This window comes from Triplophysa dalaica, chromosome 19 (assembly GCF_015846415.1).
Source record: "Triplophysa dalaica isolate WHDGS20190420 chromosome 19, ASM1584641v1, whole genome shotgun sequence".
Lineage (NCBI taxonomy): Eukaryota > Metazoa > Chordata > Actinopteri > Cypriniformes > Nemacheilidae > Triplophysa > Triplophysa dalaica.
Window position 1 is genome coordinate 18,918,378 of NC_079560.1, and position 6,000 is coordinate 18,924,377.

Consider the following 6,000-nt stretch of genomic DNA (forward strand, 5'->3'; position numbering starts at 1 on the left):
TGTTTGTTTATATTTACATGTATTATAAAACACTTTAAGTTGCTCTACATACATCGCACTTTATTTCATTACTAAAATGATATTGAATTTGAAAAAAATTGTACATACTTGCAAATTGAAATGTGTAAACGCACAATTTGAGGTTCGAACTAGCGACCTCTTGCACCCAAGGCCTGCAATTTTTCAGGTGCGCTACTCAATTGGCATGCACAATCCAGCAACGTCAAGGGTAATAAAAAAATATATAAAAGAGTAATATCTCATGAACATAAGGTGGCACTGTTTCTAAACTTTAAGAGTATGTTTGGGACTGTTATTTGGAAAGTTTGTGGCGTCATTACTTTTGAGCAACAGCAAAAAACTCCATTCCGGAGCATCAACCCTATGCGGCTCAGTCCAAAGATCTTCTTAGCCGACTTTCGTGACAATCGGTCACAATTTCTAGGACTAGTAGCAATAAAAACGCAATACTGTTCTTTTTGAGATGGCCACTAATGTATTGAGTAGAGTCATAGTGTAAGGCATGGAATGCGATAAGCAAACGAGTGCAGGACGTGTGCTGAGTAGAATTTTTGTACATCAATGGGTTCAAAAGTTAACATGACTAACTACGAGTGTGCCAAGTTTCGCCATTGTCCTAAGTACGGTTCATAGGGCTACCATTGGTTAAGAAGAATAATGCTAACAAAAGCGCCTTCGGGGCATGGCCCCTGATAACTAGGGATGAGCGAGTACAGCATTATATGTATCTGTTAACCATATGAATTATCTGTATCCGTATCTGTACTCGGACTGGGCGGGGCCTAACCCGGAAGGGAGCGGGATTTAACCCGGAAATTGGGTCGGGTTGTCTCGAGATGGGCGGGGCTTTAACCGGTACGTTATTTACATGACAGCATCAGCATTGAGCTTCAGATCAATGGTTTTGATCACGATAACAAACGAACTATATACAGAATAAGTTTTTCAACAATGAATACAACACATGCGGTTGCAATTATGAAGTAAAATGTAATGAACAAGACTTTGCGTGAATTAAAAAAACTGGTTAGAGACAGCTGACGGTTTAAAAAAGAAAAAAAAACTCCAGGCAGAGACGCAACGCGAGTCGCATTCTACCAAGCACCACGTCTGAACAAACCCCACGTTTATCAAAACTCTACTGGTTAATAAGTAAGTACTACAAACCGAAGTAAAAAACAAACCTGAAGCTGAATAGACCTAAACGTTAACGGAAAAGACACGCGAACCTGAGTGACTGAGGGAGAGACAGAGAGAGAGAGCTGCGGACACAGTCAGCAACACAATACATCTGTATGTGTGTAGGGGAGGGGCGCTGTGACTAGCCTATCACAGAACGCAGACACAGTCAGCTACCCAATGAGGATTTTTATTCAATCCGAGCATAGATATTGACTCGTATTACTCGTATGATACTCATACTCGGCAAAAGTGCTTTATCCGTACCGGATACTCGTTTCAGCCGAGTATCCGGCTCAACTCTACTGATAACATAAGAACAACAAAAACCTTAAATGCAGTAAAACTGGACTCATATAGTCTACCACAGTATACAAAGCTAACCAACACAAACAAGAGGTTAGGAGAAGCTGGGGGTCGTGTCGTAGACGTTGACGAGCAAATGCAGTAGACTGATGAGGTGCTGTCTGAAATACTGAAACTGCTAAACTTGATGCAAAGTTAATGGATCAGGAAGTCAGGTCGAGGCGGGATAATATTCGTTTATATGGAATTCCAGAGGGAAGCAAAAATGCCTCATCGACAATCAAGAATGTTGAAGAAGTACTGGAAATAGCGCAAGGCCCTGGCCACGACCAATCGACAGACCTCCACATTCAGCTCCACATAGCTTCAACATACTTCACCCACAATAGAAGATTGGAAAGCAATTGTAATTTAAATATAAAGGATGGAAATTATGATAGTTTCTTTCAATTTAAAAAAGCAAACAGGGCTCTTTTGTGAAAAAGGTGTAAAGAATTTGTGGAAAACTGAGAAGTAATTATGTAACAAATGTCACCATTACTCTGGATAATTTAAACATGTTACTCATGCCTGGCTGTATAGGGTAAACTGTACTGCTCCCTGTTGTTCATGTTCATGTCCATCCTTATTTGTTTATTGTCTTTGTTTTACAGTTTTACTGTGTTCAAATCTGTGAATACTATCTGTGAAAAATATGATTTGTCGGAAGTCAAATGGACTGAATGTATCTGCTTTGTTTTTCAATACTGTTTTGAATTTTTGACTCCTACAAAGAAAAAAACAAGATTTAAACAACAAATAACCATTTGGTTTATGTTAAATGTAATCTTGAGTTCATATTAAATTTAATCTTGAGTTCCGATTAATGTTCTTGAATACTTGAAACGTTTGGAAAAAAAATTCTAATGTACCGCATTAATGATTGCACGATAGACAACACACAACTGTAAAAAATTAAATTGTTGCAGGGCCATCTCCGGAATGCAATCATGAACGGAGAGATGTGTTGTGTGCTGCTTTTGTCCAGGGTCACTTTTTAGGCTGTAATCCACAAAACTGATATGAATACAGCTGACTAAAACCACCCAGATGTAAACGCAAGTAATGTGCGTGTACTTGTGAAGTACTTGAAATGTCTCTTATACACTATTTTTTTTTTTCAAATTTAGACAGATTTTAAAAGAAAACTTTCTTTTTCTACAGACTGATTCTACTTCAGGGTGACAAATCACAACCTCATAATGTCCCACACGCAATATCAGGACAATATAAAGTAGAGTTTTTTATTTATAAGCCCCTGAAATGTCTCTTTACGCTACTTTACAAAAGTTTAGACAGATTTTAAAAGAAAACTCTATCACCCTGAAGTAGAATGAGTCTGTGGAGAAAGCATCAGGACAAAAAGTAGTTAATATATATCATTACTGTCGTGTTAAAAATGCTGGAATCAGAAGTGCTTCTGTACATAGCAGATTTACATTTAATTATGTAGCATACGCTTCTATCCAAAGCGATTTACAAAGAATTAAGAGAGCAATAAGCAATATATCATACAGGGCCAGATTAACACTTCACTGTACCCTGGGCAACAATATTCAAGAGCCCCATCAACACGACTTTAGGATCACCATCATCTGGCAAAATCCAGAATAAATTACAGTAATACAGTAAATATACTACATTTTTTAATAACTAACTGTCTTCAAGTGAAATTTGATGTACAGATGTGCAAATGCTCATAGAACTACAAATGCATCACTATGTTCTCTTGTCAAGGCCACTCACTTATGACGTTATAAAATAAAAACCCTTTGGCCTCAGTATAATCTGGCAAAATTGACCCACTACATAGAGAGTGAAGGAAGTGTCCTCTATTTCCACAAATAAATAAATAAGCAACCACTTTCAAAGAATCAAATATTTATTTAACAACACTTACTCCCAGCACAAATGTATTTAATTGATAGAGCCATCACAGAGGAAGTCCACAGACAAGACACAAACAAAAATCTATGGGTTACTTAACGTAAACCCGGGTTCTTTGATAACAGAGTGAGGTGTTTCACTATGGGGAATCGATTTGGGCTTGACCAACTACGGAAGCTCTTATGACACCACGTCTGTCTCTGACAGACAGGTCGACCCGTGACCAGGCTCCGCCCTGCCTATATCAGTCAGGTCGACCTCCACCTACGTCATTCTAGAAAGATTTCTTCCCATCCCCGTGCAAGGAGGGAAGTGCTGGTGAAACACCTCACTCTGTTATCAAAGAACCCGGGTTTACGTTAAGTAACCCATAGTTCTTTTTCTAACTTCGCTCGGTGTTTCACTATGGGAGATATAGCCCACTACCGAATTGCATCCACATACCTGCTATTTTCTATAGCCTTAAATGGGTACCGACGCTCCGGCTCCCAGCACCGCGTGTGCCAAGGACGGCTCGGACACGTCCAGTCTATAGAACCGCACGAAAGTGTGTGGCGTGGCACAGCTTGCCGCCGAGCAGATGTCTCCAATGGAAACTCCCCTGAGTAAAGCCCATGACGTAGCCATACCTCGTGTGGAGTGGGCTTTTAAGCCCTTAGGTGGCTGCAGGCCCCTGCAAACATAAGACAAGGATATAGCCTCCACAATCCAATGAGACAGCCGTTGACGCGATAACGGCTTCCCTTTCTGCGGAGTGGCCCATGACACGAATAGCTGATCACAAGACCTGAAACCCGCTGTCCTATTTACATACATATATAGTGCCCGAATCGGACACAATAAGTTCAGTTTCTTCTCCTCCGGGGAAGAGAAGGGAGGAGGGTGAAAAGCTGCCAGCTCAGTAGATGGGCACCTATATGCTGAGTCTAACACCTTAGGCACGAACGCTGGGTTAGGACAGAACGCGACCTTTGCAAGCCCTGGAGCGAATTGCAGACAAGACGGGCTAACTGATAAAGCCTGTAAATCACTCACACGCTTTGCGGTTACCAAAGCTATGAGGAGCGCCGTTTTAAGAGAAAGATACTTGAGGCCCACTCCTTCCAACGGCTCAAACGGGTGATGACAAAGGGCTTCTAAGACAATGGTCACATCCCATAACGGAACCATTCGCCTAGATGCCGGTCTTATACGGCGTGCCCCTTTCATAAATCAGCTTATTAACGGGTGCTGTCCGGCCGATTTCTCACCAAAACCCACATGACACGCTGAAATAGCTGCTAAATACACCTTTATGGTAGAGAAAGCTTTCCCTTTATCTAGCAGATCCTGTAGGAAGCACAATATATCTCTTACAGCGCACTGGAATGGGACATTATGACTCCGCTCACACCACTCCTCAAAGACTCGCCATTTATTGCTATAAAGGGAGCGAGTAGAGGGTGCTCTCGCACTCTGAATAGTGTAAATGACTGCGGACGGTAGAACAGCCGCATTCAAATTCCACCTCTCACGGGCCAAGCCCAAAGGGCTATTCTGTCCGGGTGAGGATGGTAAATTTCTCCCCCTGCCTGCGACAGAAGGTCCCTCCTGAGCGGGAGGGGCCATGGTTGCCCTGCTAACAGTTGAATTATCTCTGCCACCCACGGTTTGGACGGCCAGCGGGGTGCTATTAGTATTAACGAAAGACACTGCTCCCTCACCCTGGCTAGAGTGGGGGAAATTAGACTCAGAGGAGGGAAAGCATACAGAAGTACTTCTGGCCATGGGTGGGCTAAGGCATCCACACCCAGCGGTGCATTTTCGTCCGTTAGCGAGAAATACAGAGGACACTGAGCGTTTTCTTGCGAGGCGAAGAGATCTACGGCAGCCTGACCGCATCTCTGCCATATCTGGGACACCACCTGGGGGTGGAGTTTCCACTCCCCGTACAATGGATTTCCCCTGGACAGCAAGTCCGCTCCCCTGTTTAAAATCCCCGGAACGTGAGTCGCTCTGAGGGATAAAAGCCTTGTATCGGCCCATACAATCAGCTTCTCTGCCAGCTGATGCAGAGGCAGAGAGCGTGTGCCTCCCTGTCGATTGATATAAGCCACCACCGTGGTGTTGTCTGTTTTCACCAGAACATGCTGGCTTTTGATGAAGCACAAAAAATGTTTCAGTGCTAACCATACTGCCATCAACTCCAAATAATTTATATGTTTGTGAGTCAGCTGCGGAGGCCACAAACCGTTCACCGATCTGCCCATTCAAGTCGCTCCCCACCCCAGCAATGACGCGTCCGTTGTCATAGTCACTCTCGATGACACCGCCCCTAAGGGAATCCCCGTCCTGAACGTCACGGGGCTTTTCCAGTGTCTGAGTGCTCTGACGCACGCGTGAGTGATCCTCACCGGTCGGCCAAGATGCCGTCGAGAGCACAGACGCAAATGCGCGATCCAGCGCTGAAAATGTCTCATTTGGAGCAGTCCCAGCTGCACTACACAAATCACCGAGGCCATAAGCCCCAGCATTCGTAAGCATAGTCTGTACGGTACCACTTTCCCCATCTGAAAGCGGTCGAGGCAT

General features: G+C 43.5%; 1 pseudogene; it reads right to left on the minus strand.

Annotated features, from left to right (window-relative positions):
* Positions 1-3,894: 3,894 nt before the first annotated feature.
* LOC130407537 (uncharacterized) lies at positions 3,895-6,000 on the minus strand (annotated as a pseudogene).